The sequence below is a fragment of the Accipiter gentilis genome, chromosome 5, assembly GCF_929443795.1.
Source record: "Accipiter gentilis chromosome 5, bAccGen1.1, whole genome shotgun sequence".
NCBI lineage: Eukaryota > Metazoa > Chordata > Aves > Accipitriformes > Accipitridae > Astur > Astur gentilis.
Window position 1 is genome coordinate 1332710 of NC_064884.1, and position 14427 is coordinate 1347136.

Below are 14427 nucleotides of genomic sequence, written 5' to 3' on the forward strand. Positions count from 1 at the left end.
CTTTGTCCAGAGCTGTGCAAGTCTCAGAAGAGTAGGTCAGAGCAGTGCCTGGCAACCGTGAGGCTTGGGTTTCATTACTAACCTATTCTGGGAGCTTGAGCACACTGCAAGTCTAAAGCTTGCCCTTCTCGCTTTGCTTCGTGGAGATAGGTCTGGGCAATGAAATTAATTTTTTGCAAAACACTCAGGTTTTGGACAGGCCCTGTTTTAAAACAGAAAATGCTGTGTCCCCAGGGTGAGGGACCAAAGGTGAGGAGAGGAGACGAGAGGAGAGGAAGAGCATCCTCTATCCCAGGCATTTGGATACTTCCAAATATTTTCCTTCCATCACAGATTTATTGTGACGTCCTTCAAGTGAGTAGGTCGCCTGAAAAGCAGGCCCATTTCATAAAGATTTGCATCTATCCAGCTTACCATAAAATAATAATCATACCATTTAGAATATGAAACCCGTCAGTATCGCCTGAGGGTAGATGCGCCCTTGAAAAGGAAAGTTAAGAGTGTTTATTCAGAGCAAGAAGGCGGCAGGGAGGATGGAGCTGAATACAGGCAACAGCTCCTGAGCCTGATGCTTTCTGACGGGCAGTGGCTATTCCCTCCATCAGCCAGTACCTGCGGGAATCCATCAGGCTTCCCACCTGAGGCCATGGTGTAAGGGTGAGCAAAGGTTCGCCTACAAAGGCAGCACTGTGAACAACCTAGGCACAAGCTGGCGTGTGCGTGCAACTTTGTGGGTGGATCCAGAGCTTGGTCTCAGGAAGGATACGGACTGAAAAACAGCCTTCCCAGGAGTGGCTGGCGGCAGAAGCCCCCTTTGGTTAATCCAGATGTGTTTATGGCAGTAGTTTCCCTAGGGGGAGCGCCACTGTACATCATACAGGTTAGAAACGATTGTCTTCACCAGGCCATTTCCCAGTAAAGCACTGCACTTTCTCCTTTCATTGCAAGGGAAAAATGTTATTCCTGTCCTGCCTGTTTCTCAGCTGCTGGTGGAGAATGCTCGCATGTCTCGGAACTAATCAGGGCAATATTGAATTTACCTGAACAGGCGTGAGTTGCTGAACTGTCACAAGCAGCAAAAACATAGCATGGTGTCTTGGTGCTACAGCTCGCAGGCCTGAGGTGAAGCATCGTGACCATCGAAGCCTCTGAGCCCTGCTGTTTTGATTCTTCGTCTTAGGCTGGCGTTGAACAGCTGCATTTGTTGGAACAGAGATGGGAGGAGAAACTGGGTCAGCGTCGAACACAGCATTAAAATGGCTATTTGCAGACACAAGTTTGTTTAGTTCTAGGGACACTTTGGGCCAGTTTGAAAACGTCCTCTGTGTGAGGGGAGCCCTGTGGCCCAAGGAGGAGTCCAGATCTCGTTCCTGTCTCTGCCATCGTGCCTGTGTGAAAGACGCGTTGCAGCAGCTGTGCAATAGGGCTTTGAGATTCAGCAACAAAGTGGTTATTTAGAAGTGAGATGTTTGTTGTTTTTATAATAGTGCATTCCTTTGAAATGGTGGACTCAGCTCCTTGGCAGAGGATGCTGCAGGATGTGAATGGCACACACAGCCCGCACGTCCGCAGACACCGCGGACATAAATGCTCTACGTGCTGGAGACGGCCCGACTTGCAAAGCTCAGATCCGTATTCCTGCAGGAAGAGTGCGCTTGTGCGCGCCTGTGCTTGAGTCCAGATGCTGTGCCTTTTCCTGCCTGTGCGTATGTCATCGGTGTATGCGGTGAATAAGATCGCTCTAAGTCTGTGTGCTCCTGCAAGCACCGTAGTCCTTTAGGTTTCAGCCAGGGCTTGCTTTCCTTCCTGAAAGGACTTGGGCAGTCCCTCACCTGGAGTGTGGTCTGTTCATAGGTGGAGCAAGGCTTCAGCTCGCTTTTGGCTGGTCTGCTTTAGGAGGTTTGTCTCTGTCTTTCTAGATGGGAACGAGTAGCTGTGAGACAAGAGAGGAAAGACGAAAGGAACATCAATAATGAGTAAATGTTAAATTTCTGTTTAGGAAGAGGCTGTTTGGTAAGTTGGTAGCCATTTAAACAACACTCTTAATAAAATACAGCCTCAGAAAGGCCAGTTCAATTCCGTGCCATACATGGATTTGCAGTATCTAAGATGGATGAGGTCTCTCCTCTGCTTTCACGAGAAACAATCTATTTACAGGGTGAGGCTGTCAGACCTGCATGAACACTGCCAAACTTGGCAGATCTGCAGAATAAGCTTTTGTTTGGTTTGTATTTCTAGCTTCTTCCTTCAGCCAAAGTGGCCCTGCCTGAGCTGCAAGCTTTTTTTCTGAGAAGCACTAGACGGTCCAAAGACGGGCCCTGTTCTTGCCTGCCAGCTAGTCCTGACTGATGCTGTATGTGTTTGGCAGTGTGCTCTGTGGGATGGCTTGGAGCAGAAATGAGTACTGCAAAGGTGTTGTTGCTTGAACGTCCATAGAGAATCAAAGCCTGATTTCTCTCTTTAGCTGGGAATTAGTTCAGGGAGTGACTCACTCTGCTGTTGAAGTAGCTCGTGCTGCCTGCAGGATTATCCTGGTTACTGCAGCTTGGACTCCACGCTTGCATTGTTCCAGATACTCAAGTGAGTGGCACTTGGCCTTATTTAAAATTTGTAATTGTAGTTGCTTTTTCTTCGCCGCTTGCTAAGCTAATGAGGTGATCAAACAGAGAGGCGAGAAGATCCACTGGGAAAAGTCAGAGAACTTTCATGGCACTGCCAGAATGCCAGAGCTCAACCTAGTCTAGCTTGTGGCATCATTTTTTACCAGGAGAGGTGGAACACCATGAGCTTTGTATCTACTGTCTGTAGGAGATTAATGTTTCTGTTCCATTGGAGCCTATGGCTCAGAAATAATGACCTGGTGAGAGGCACACCAAAATAGCGCATGGAAAGGTCATGATAACAATTACAGGAGAGTAATAAAAACAATTAAGCATTCACAGCAGCTTATTCCTTTGTAAGGGTGGAGATAGCCATTGTAGAGAGGAACAGAGGTCATGCTATAGAAAGATGATGAGCATATTCGATGTGGCAGGTGATGGATTCCCTGACTTGAGCAGGGTAAGTGTCCTTTTTGTCTGTGTTCAGGGTGATGCAGGAGCAGGAATCAGCATAGATTATGAAGAAGCCTTCCCTCGCACCTGCTCTGAAGGCTCTGAGGCAAGAAGCTGCAGGACTTCTTTATGCTGCGGAGGGAAAACGAGCATCTGCACCAAATCCCTGCGGTGGTACCAGTCCTCTAGGGAGAGAGAGCAGCGGCAGCATGCTGGAGCTTTCAGCATCCTTAGTGTGAAGATGCATATCCTCTGTGGCTTCAGCATCTAATTCTGCTGCTGCGATGCCTCTCCATTCCTGGGCTGAATCTAGTGGGTTGGGAACATTCCTAACACCAGCGGCTTTATCTGCCACGCTGCAGGCTTCTTCCTCCATCTCTGCCAAAGGGTTTGTAGCCTGCATCCTCTAGGATGCGAAGGCAACGTTTTGCTGCCAAGGTGATGGTGTAACTGAGATTTAAGACCTGTGTGTGTGCAAAACCCTGCAGTGTTTGAAATGGAAGTGGAAACAGTCATCCTCAATCTGTTTTTTTGTATGATTCACAAGGGGACTTCTGGGCCTTGAAAAGAAAACGCGTATCCCATGCCAATAAAATGTTGCAATGCTTACTGGTGCATGAACAGTGTTTTCAGTGCACGATTGATACCAAAGCACTGGGGGGGTGTGCACATCCCATCAGCTTCATCAAGGACAGTGTTGTTGCGGTTGAAATGGGTGAGGAAACAGGCTCAGAGGTAAGCGCCTCGCACATTTGGTGTCAGCGGCAGAGCTGGAAATAGGACCCTGGTGCTTTGGCTCTCAATCCTCTGCTAATCACAGCACCGGAGGTGGAATGAAAGCCTTCTCCAATCTTCTACTGCTAGTGCCCAGGGCTCAGAGGCACGTCTCCTCCCTCCTGGAGTGTCTGGAGCCGAGGTAGGGATGGAGGGCTGTCAGTACTGAGGCTGGACGAACTGCTTGTGCTGCTCATCTAGGAAGCTGTGGGGATGTTGGCTGCTCTTGCCAAGTTGCAGGGACTGGAGCAACGGTCCCTGCTATTAGCCCTGGACTGCTTCCGTTTAGTTCTCTGATTCTATCAGAAAGCAGTGTGTTTCGCTCCTTTTTTGTTGTCAGTGGCGGTGGGTTTTTTGTTTAACAGAAATTTTGCCTTTGTTGCCAAAGCTGCAAGTAGGGCTGGGCCAAGCGGGGAAGTGTAATTAAAGTTTGCTCAGACAAAGGCGTTTGGTGACGAGATGCAGTGTTGCTGAATCCACAAGGGGCACAATTAACTGATAAGAGTAAACTAATTGTTATTCATATTAAATTAGGGCACAGGTGATTTGGAAAATCTATAGACACTCCCATATGCTTTGCGATTTTGCATTGCAGATTATGGTTTTATAAGGCCCTTCTGGGATTCAGATTATAGAGGCAAAGTGTGGAGCTGTATCTAAACTGAACATATTCTTTCCTGATTAACTACATGATAAAAACATAAATGTGCACATCAGAGGATTTATCACTGTGTTTGCATATTAATTTTTCTTTTCCAGGCATGAACACAACAGTTTTTTTATAGATCTGAGTGATTCTGTTTAGCAGCAGCTGGGTAAACCCAGACAAGGTGACATGATTCCCATGTTGTCACATAATAGTTTTGAGATGGAGGTTAATAGCAGGGAATGGGCATATGGTAGGAGATGGTGAGATATTTGCTGCTGGTTCTTTTGTGCTGTGCTGTCATGATCTGAATATTTGTAGGCAAGAGGCAGCAGGGCCATGCTCACCCTGGCAGGGTGAGGTGAGGTTGCAAAGAGGTACAGTTTGCCTGCACACTGCACGGGAATGGCAGGCTACTCGAGCTTTTGGAACAATTCTGCATCAGGCTCTGTTGGTTTAAAAGAGCTCTGAAATGAATATTTATAAACGGGACATGAAAAAAGAGTCTAAATTGTTTGTGTGATCTTGGGACATGTGAGATATTATGATTATTTATGCGCTTCTATGTCTCGCTTTATCAGTTCGTTGTGTTGGAATCCCAGAGTGTCACCAGCTTCTCTCGAAGGAAGTTCTCTCTCAGTAAGATCCAAAGCTGCCTGGTGAAGCAGTGGTAGAAAATGTGGGGACAACAGCAGGAAATGGGGCAGAGCATGTGTCAACAGCGTGGCTAAAGTATTAAGGCAGAGAGAAGTGCAGTCCTTTGGCTTAGACATGGTGGTAAGTCTCCTGAACCCTAAAAACAAAAAGCGCCTGTGACTTCTGTCATATGGGAGTCCCCGTTTGGGGTTGTCTCACTTACCATACCGAAAGACCCAGCAATAATTCCAGCGGTGCATGCATGCTCTTGCTTCCTCTTCTCTCTTCTGGTCTCAAGCTGTGGCATCCAGAGCAAAGACAAGAGTTTCTGACCTGTATGGTGGGGGGGTGGGGGGTTGTGTAGAGGGTTTGGAAACAGAGTTTAATTACAAAGCAGTGTGGAGAGAGCTGGATTGCTGTTTATGTTTGTTTTCTAAGAGGGTGCTTCCCAATAAATTAAAATCCCTCAGAGAACAGTTTGGATGTATGTGATTTAGCACCGCCTGGGTTGCGCTAGTCTCTGAACAATCTCTGCCTTGAATTCTGGCCAAGATAACGATCAGAGAAAGGCTATAGCTGGACAAGGAGTCCAGGGGTTATTGAATCACTCCTGCCAACTCCCAGCAATGTGCTAAACCATTTCCTTTTAGATGTTCCCCTGAGTTAGGTTTACATACAATGGGTCTTTAGCTCATGAAGAGTTTCTTCCAAGATGTTAAGAAGCACCACTCTCCAAGGGGAGCTCCGTGCAATGTGTGGCTCTCCTTTCCTGGTCTCTGAACTGATGCAGGCTCTGTCTCTCTCAGCAGTGCAGGGAAGAGGGGTCTTGCGTTAGGCTGAGGTATCTTTACTGGAGGAAATCCCAGTGATAAAATGCCAGGCTAGGGCTTAACTTGTTTGCTGATTTGAAGGGGAGAGCACCACCTGCTGATACCTCACCACGGCTTTTCTTTTGGTCTCCCCAAAGCTTACTCTGACCTGTTCCCAAATGTGCTTTGCATATATCTGTGAAGCACCCTGAGGGCATGCTGAATCCACACGTCAGGGTGTATAAATGCCCTCCATGCTCCTACAGAGCCTTGATGGGGTGAAACAGCTCCTGCAGGCAGTGCTGCCAGGAAAAGAGTGTCTCCCTGTCTTGGCTTCAAGGTAAAGACGGGCCGTACTCAGGGACTAGTTTTCCTCCAAAGGTCCTTTTGGATATTCATCCTATCAGGTGGATCAGTGCCCTGCCTGTCTTCCAAAGCCTGTTGTTGGTGTCCGGTCCCATGCATCTGTCTGAGGGCACTGCCCAGCTGGGAAATGCTGCGTGATCAGTCTGTGCCTGTCCACTGCTCACTTGGAGGCTGCTTGCAGAAGTCGAGCTGGGTGATGAGGAAGCATCTCTGATAGCTTATGTAGGTGAAGCCTATGAGATAGAATGTTTGAGTGGAGTGTAAGGAGATTTTGGATGGGATGACAGCTTCTATTGTTGCTTGCTGTACCTTTACTAGAAGAAAAAGAAACCTTGGCTTCAGAATAGATTTGTCACAGAATTATCTGCCAGTTTTCCCCCCACTGAAACCCAACGGAATAAAAGGCTGGTAACTGCTCTCTGTAGCACAGCAACAAGGGCAATAGTTGCTGGAAACAAGTCTGCACAAATAGCAGAACATGTTGTTCCACCCCATAAGAAGCTTATGCTCCGCTTGAAAACCTGTTGGCCTCTGTTTGGCACTTGGAGAATAATAACTGGGCGAGTGGGTGCTTGCTGGAGGATCTTTTTGCCCAGTATGCACATGTCAACCAAAGTAGGAGCAAGGATCCTTTCCAGAGTATGGGATGGACAGTGGTACTTAAAGGGAGCACCATAGATAGGTTGAGGGGTTTTGTTCCATGGAGGGTTAACACGAGTGGTTAATTTGATTTGTGGTTATGAGCAGCTACTGCTCAGCCCTGCTGTGGGAAGAAGGAGAATTGTCTAAGGTTGGCGAAGGGGCCAAACTTTGAGGGTTTTTTTCCTCCATGACCTCTCCCAGACCCTAGGGTCCCTCTCATCTGCATGACAAGGTAAGTGGGACTATCAAATGAGGTTCTCCCTTCCTAGTGTCAGGCTGGCTCCGAAGAACTCAGGCCTGTCATTTCAAAAACTGACCCATCTCTTTCCTCGTCCTGTTTCTGTAGATAGTCGTATCTCAAGTCCGGCACCACAAGGCGGTAGTAATCTGGAGCCCAGCCTACAAGTGGAGGAAACCCCTAGAAAGCCTGAGGCGAGGTAGTTCCCATGTTCAGGCTGCCTGAGGCCTGAAAACAAGACAGCTCTGCTGGAGGGAGTGAAGCTGTGATTTGGGGTAGCAGGGGAGGCTGCCAGCCAGGTTAGACGGGAAAAGTGGACCACATCAGACCTTGGGTTGCTCCAGCTGCTCTGCTGCTCCCTCCCAGCAGCCCAGCACCGGGCTTGTGCGTGCTCCGCTGAAACATACCCTGCTATTTGCCGAATATCTGCCCTTACTCTCTTCCTTTTGCCCTGCGCTGCCTTGGCTAATGAGGTTATTGTTTAGCCGGAGAGAGGCATCCGCTCGTGTCTGTGCCTGGCTGCAGCGTGGTTCCAAGCAGAGATCCTCCTGACAGTGCCAGATGGCGAGCTGCGAGCAGGGGGAAGAGGGGGAAAGGGAGCTGCAGCTCTGTCCCTTCCCAGGAAAAAAGCCTGGTGGGAGTGTGTCTGCCCCGGCTCTGCTGCTGCGTGGCTTTGGAGTCTGGAAGGGGGAGACGGAGCACGATCAAGGAGTGGGCCTTGGGATGGCTGGGGCAGGCAGAGTGCGTCAGGCTGTGAGCATCTAGTTTAGGTTTTCTTGTGCCTCCAATCCTGTGGTAATAAACCTAGCCAGAAGCACAGCTTTAATATTTAAAAAATGACATTTAAGGTATTGAATATATGCTACGTTCTCCAGAAGAATATCTATGTGTGTGTGTGTGTTTGTGTGCACACGCTTGGGGCTTTGTTTTCCTTTTATAGTGGATTGTTGTGTGTATGTATTTTACTCGGGGTATTCTGTGCTATAATAAGAAGGGGGAGGGAGCGGGAAAATACTGTTCTGTTTATATACACTGCTGTCAACAGCGATGCTGCGTGTTTCAGATTCGCATTCTCTGTGAAGCACTCTGGATTCCAGGCAAACAACACCCTTCCCCCTTTATCCCGAGATCCTTCGGGAGGATTGTCTGAGCCTCTCCTCCCATACCCCTCTTGCTGGCAGGCTTGCCCTCTCCTGGAATTTGGCTCTGGTGAATGTGGCACACTCCATACCCAGCATGCAAACAAGTCGATATGCTAAGGTTCAAAGGGACAACCTTGGAAAATGTCAGAGCAGCGTCTCTGCACCATTGTTCTACCGCTCTGATCACAAAAAGGAGCTCTGAGTGAGTCAGGCTCTAATTTTCAGTTGGGGGGGCAGGGAAGGGAGGGAGAAATGCCTCTCTGTATGTCTATGTCCCTCCTGAGCGTCTCTGACACTTCTCCCGATGCCTTTCACCTTTGCGAGTCTTCGGAGACACTGATGCAGGGCTGAGCCTGTAATGTTACTGCTCACCCATAATATTTATAAATCTCAGGTGTAGCACATCTCTGTTCCCTCCTCCCTGAGTTTTTATGTGTTTAGGTTTTGTGGCAGGAGCATTTTTATGTCTCTTCTCCCTCGTTTTCCCCTCTCTCACCCAGCCCTGAAATAGTCAATGAATGTGCCCTTTTTTATCTCTTGATATAGGCCTCAAGGGACAGTTCCTTCCTATCCATCTCCTGAATGCCGTAACAGCAGGTAGCCTGGGACATGCTGGAAAAGCGCTGGGTCTGAATCCGCCCTTTTGATATAAGTGGACATTATGCATTTTTAATACACATAGAGTTCAGTGAAACCCTTAGTACTAGCTGAATTGGCACAAAATTCCCAGACAAGTAGTCTTTGGAGCTGATCTCTCCCTAGGTACCTTGCAGAAAATGAGACCAAGGACAAAAAAGGCCATGTTCCCTTTGATTGCAAGAACTATTTTGCAGAGGAGGTGGCCGAGCAGAAGCTAGCCCAGCTGTGCAGTCTCTTTAGCTGTGCATGAAGGATTCTGGATTGGCAGTCCCTGTTCATCCTTGCTCATCCACAGAGTAGGCGCAGCTTGAGGGGAGAGGCTATTACAAAGGACCTTCCTTCAAGCATCACCCTCCGTGGGCAGTTCTTCAGCACTGGCCTGGAGGCATCATCTCGCTGGTTTGTCCAGTGCAGGCCTTGCCAGTCTCAGCAAAGCTCACTTCCACCTGAGGCAGTGGCTTGGGGCCATGCGTGCAGTCCTCCGGCTTGCTTCACTTCAGGAGGAAAGAGTATGGGAGCTGCTGTCCCTGGCACGGTGACGATGCAGTTAGGATTTGTCAGTGCATCTTGATGCTTGCTAATTTGTGGGTAATGTTTTGACTTCCAGACTACATAGCAGACATCCCTGCTCCCAGGTACCCCTCAAGATGCACAAGTTAAAACTGGGGTCTGAATGCTATAGGTTCAAAACAAAAAGCCCAGGGAAGATGGTGGGAATCACAGGTGAAGATCACTGAGATTGCTCCATAATATGGACCTCAGCTCCCTGAGTACTGAATCTTTTCACAGTAAGTGGAAGGTTGTGGTTTTGATTTGTTGTTCCTTTTTTTGGTAAAGCGTAAGTAAATCTGTCTATACCTCCAGGTTACCATGGCGCTGTAACCTTACCAGATCTGGAAGAGAGGGAGTAACAAGGGAGTAGCTGTAGCTGTGGATCTGTGCGTGTCCACTGTGGAACATGTAGCCAGGAAGAGATGGTGGTATATGGAGGGGGTTGACCTGGTTGGAAGCAGGTGAGCAGGCAGCAGTAGCAGGACAGGTAAAAGGCAACTTGCCCCCAACCTCAGGACTGAATTTTGGCTCTTGTTAAACTATACGGCTGTGAGCGTGGCATTCAGAGACATACGTGGTGTTCAGCCTTCTCAGAGAAATCTGCTGCTGAGCATGAGTCAGCCCTGCCTGGGTTAACTATTAAAGGGCAGTATCAGAAGGTAAGATCTTTACTCTGCTCCTCAGCCCCTTCAAGCCCCTCATCCTCCAGGTGGTCCCTATGAAGGGAGGGAGTATCTCTAGGGTCCTGCAGGTCACAGAAGTGTCCTGTCTGCCCGCTGGGCTTGGGGCAATTGTCCCCAGATTAGGGACAGCCCTAGTGACACCCAGAGCCTCCTTCCCGTGGGGGGGAAGCACGTTCCTGCTGTCCTTTGCCCAGTGCCAGGGCCCTTCGTCAGCTGCCAGGATGGACGTGGGGATACCTTGCTGTTGGGGTAGGGATGGCTGAGCAGGGCCGTTGAAAGACATGGTGCTAGACAGACGGGGAGTTGCACGAGATCTAACGAGTGTTACCCACTACTTGCAGAGCCCAAGTGGCTTCAGCTGGGGAGCCATCAGTCCAGGCACGGAGGCATGCATGATGAGGAGCGGAGGGTGATCCACTAAAGTGGGCGTGCAGAAAGCGGAGCAGAGCTCAGCTTGCCTTCCTGAGAGGCTGGAGGGGAACCTCGCTTTCCACCTCGCATATGGTCACTGCTTTCTCTCAGAGAGGTGCTGAGCCGCCTCGCCAGCAAGACCCTTCCCTAACGCCCAGCACTTCCTAGCCTGACACTTTTCCGTTTGCCTGCTGAGCTGGGAGAGCATCCCCCCCCAGCCTGTGGCTGCAAACTCGGTGGGTGATGCCGTGGAGCAAGGAGAGCAGGAACCAATTCCTTAAGGGGCCATCTCGGAGCCTTCCTCGGCTTTTCCTCCCGTCGCAGGGAGAAGTGCCCCTGCCTAAGTGGAATAAATTGGTACAGACCATTAGCAGCGCAGGTCCTCCTCTGGTAGGGAGGAGGGAGGGGACTGTCGGCACTGCTCTGGATACAAAGCAGCCAGCCACGCTCTGGCTCCTTCCTCCCGCACCCCGTTGGCCTCCTCCTCCTCCTCCCTGTTTGCACGCTCCCTCCCTCCCTCTCTTTCACTCTCTTTCTTTCCCTTAACGCCACGCTGCAGAAAGGCAGACCTGGGGAACCGGAGGTCCACAGAGGCAGTGGAGGAGGAAGGAGCTCTCCAATGCTGTTTCTTTGCAAGTGAAACGAGGAGGCAAAGAGGCGATGAAGGAGTGTCTTGCTTGCTGCCTGGATTAAGAAAGAATACATAAAAAAAAAAAAAAATTAAAAATTCCAGACCCAACAAACGAGGAAAAAGGGAGGAGAGAAGGAGGAGGAGGTTGCTGGGGGGGAGCCCACTCTGGTGGGTGAAGAGCCGCTTTGAATCGTACCCCTGTTCCCAGGGATTAAAGCATGAATGGGAGCAGCTTCCCAGCCACGATGGAGAGAGAAGGCGGTTCAGGCTATGGGAATAAGGTAACTCTTGCTTCTTGCAGGCATTGCATGGCTGAGCTGAGCAGGACAGAGATCCTTTATGCACAGGGCTGGGGGGTGGTGGTGTATGTGTGTATGCAGAGGCAGGGAGTGGGAGGAAGCAGGGAAGACTCAAAGCGATTTTTCTACCCCTCCCAGTGTATTTAAAGAATGCAGAATGGGTCCCGGGGGCTGCAGTACTGGAGATCACTTTGCCCCCCCCACCCCCCCTTTTTCAGGCTGGGTGCCTGAGGACACCAAGCTGCTTTGCCGGGGGAAGGCTGGCTGGGTTATGGGGAAATATGCCCGTGTCTCGCCTCCAGGAGCACTGTGCTCCCAGCCTTGCCCTCCCAGACCTGCACCTGCTGTGGGGCTCCCCTCGTGGGCTTGTGTGCGGCTGCGTGGGGACTACAACAGCCCAGTGCCCTTCCATCCCACCGGTGCATCTGTGCAGAAAGACGGGAGGGAGGTGAGAGGCGACTGAGAGTTGCTTTTCTCTTCCCTTGGTCATCCTGTGCCTTTTCTTTGCAACAGAAAGGGATGGGATTTAGGAGGAGGGGGAACTGAAATCCCTTTCATCCGTGCCAGCAGTGGTGAGAGCCAACTTTGAGGCTGCTTAAAGGGAAAAGCTTTCTGAGTGCTATCTTTTGGAGGGATAGGAGATGGCCAAGCGATGCTTTGCCATCTGAGGAGTGATCTCTGTGTGATGTTATGTTGTGGGAGTGGGTGGGGATGAAAAATAGTGATTATGGGGGAGAAAGTCCGTGGTGATCGATGAAGCTGTCCACAAATGATGCTTTCCTTTTCCCTGCTGGGCCTCTCTCTGACTCAATTCCTGGGTCTCTGACCCTGAAGGTCCTAATTTCTCTCAGTCAGACCAGAAAGCACAACTTCAAATAGTATTGGGAGATGGTTTAGCCCAGATGTTTGGGAGTGCACTGAGGAGAACCTGATGTTTACAGCTGCGGAGCCCATATCCAGTTAATCCCAGCAAGTAGAGGTCTTGGCTGGGCGTCCCTCACTATCTTTGGCAGGATCTTGTTGTTGCAATATCCATTTGTTCTTTGCTATCCGTCAAATACCCCCTCCTCCCCTTGCCTTCAGGAGCTTCTTGATGGGTCTTGGAATGGGTTTAGGCAGTATTTGCTTTGGTTACTTAGATAATGACGTGTCACAGAAGTCCCCACTTAAGTGCACACAGTGCAGAAAGTCATGAGCCCCAGCGTGCCATCAATTGACATAAGAACTTGTATATGCATCTAAGGAGCTTATGGTCCAGTGTTATGGACTGGAAGAGACTATGCAGTCTGTTGCATAGGTCTGTACGCACTTGTCTAAATTGCTAGTGTCCCTGACTATCTACAGTGAGGTGTCACCAACTGTGTATAAAAGAGTGGGGTTGGGTGTGTTTGTGCGTGCGCAGGAATATGGAAGAAGGGCTGTGTAAAAGCACAGTGGAGCTTCAAGCCCTTCTTTTGTTTTGTGAGTAATGCTTGCTCGTATGAGGAAATTCTCCTAACTCACCCAAGATGCATCTTGCTTGCCTTGTTCATGTAACTAGTCCTTCTCTGTACACAGATCTCCAATGTGAATGAATTGACCAAGATATGGCTAGAAGGTGACAGTGGCTGGGATTTTTTGACTTACCTGACAGAGTTGGGAACAAAAAGGTGTGGAAAAATGGAGGCACTTGGGAAAAAAGGGTAAAAGATCTTCTTTCTGTAGGTAGCACCCAACTCTGTTTTCCGTGTCAGCTTCAAAGCACTGAGGAATGTGGAGGATGTTCTGGTGAAGGAGTTGAATAATTAGACAGTGAAAAAGAAGGATATTTCTCCCAGGAGGGTTAATTCTGTGACAGGGGCCAAGAGCTTTGGAAATGGCCAAAGTCAGCAGGACAGTGGATCCTACTAGAATGGGAAGGTAGCTGACCAATCATTTTAGTTTCCTCGTTGATTATGTATGGGTGTGTGAAAGACAGAGGAAGAAAAATGAAATTGGTGATGTTGGCTCTGAGTACTTTCCCATTTCATGCAGCTGACTTGTAAATCCCTCCCTGCACGCCCCATAGGCATTCCACTTCTCCAGCAGAGGACTGTGGAGTCGTTAGCAACGCAGTAACAGCTTTAATGAGAGCTGGCTCCCTCCAAGCCAGGCTGATCGGAGGAAGGTGCAGAAGAGGGGACCCAAGCCTCGTGTCATTTCGGTTCTCTAGGACGGCAAAGTGAGAGGGTATCGGTAAAGGTGTCCCTTCACACACACGTGTCAGCAAGGAGGGAAAGGGGGAGAGCTTTCCCACTCGTTAGTTGGCATCCCAATGTTTCCTGACCCACTGAGGTGGCTCACGGTGGAGAGTGAATGCAAAGTGGGGATAGTGCCCCAACCCTAGGAAGGGTCTGTCACCTTGGATGTGTCACAGGCCTGATGCAGTGCCACTGGGGCCAGCAATTCTGTTCTCCTGTGGCTTTGTCCTCATCAGGGCAGTGTCCTAAGGAGCTCCAACCAACTACACCGATGCCTGGATTTGCTCTCTTTCCTCCCTTGACCTGCAGTGGTGTTCTGCATCTTTCTGGCTTTTGCTCTGCAATTATGTGTCTTCTGAGGCAAGAAGAGCACCAAGCACCTCCAACGTGCAGGGCCTTGTCCATTTTTAGCATGCTCACAAATACTGCATCTTTCTGGCAAACAATTGCTGTTAGCAGGGAGGTCTCTTCTAAGCTGACAAAGAAATCTTCCAGTAACGAAGTGTGAGCACACGCTCTTCCCTTGTGCGAAGCTGGCTGCTCAATGTCAAAATAATGCTTTCTGAAAGGAAAACAGTGTGTCTGCCCTTTTAATCTTTTTCCAGCACCCTCACGTTGCAACAGCAGAAACCTTGGGAAATTAAAAGAACTGTCTTTTAAGGGACACTAGGGCAAATGTTGCAATTC

The 14427-nt window shown here is 49.4% G+C and overlaps 1 protein-coding gene across 5 annotated transcripts in view; it reads left to right on the forward strand.

Moving 5' to 3' along the window:
- The first annotated feature begins 11018 nt into the window (after positions 1-11018).
- The window catches only part of B3GAT1 (beta-1,3-glucuronyltransferase 1), a 37498-nt gene continuing 34089 nt past the window's right edge, over positions 11019-14427 (forward strand). For all 5 annotated transcript variants that reach the window (XM_049801184.1, XM_049801182.1, XM_049801183.1 and 2 more), the window contains exon 1: positions 11019-11503. The gene's annotated coding sequence lies outside the window, so the exon portion shown is untranslated. The remainder of the gene's footprint in view (positions 11504-14427) is intronic.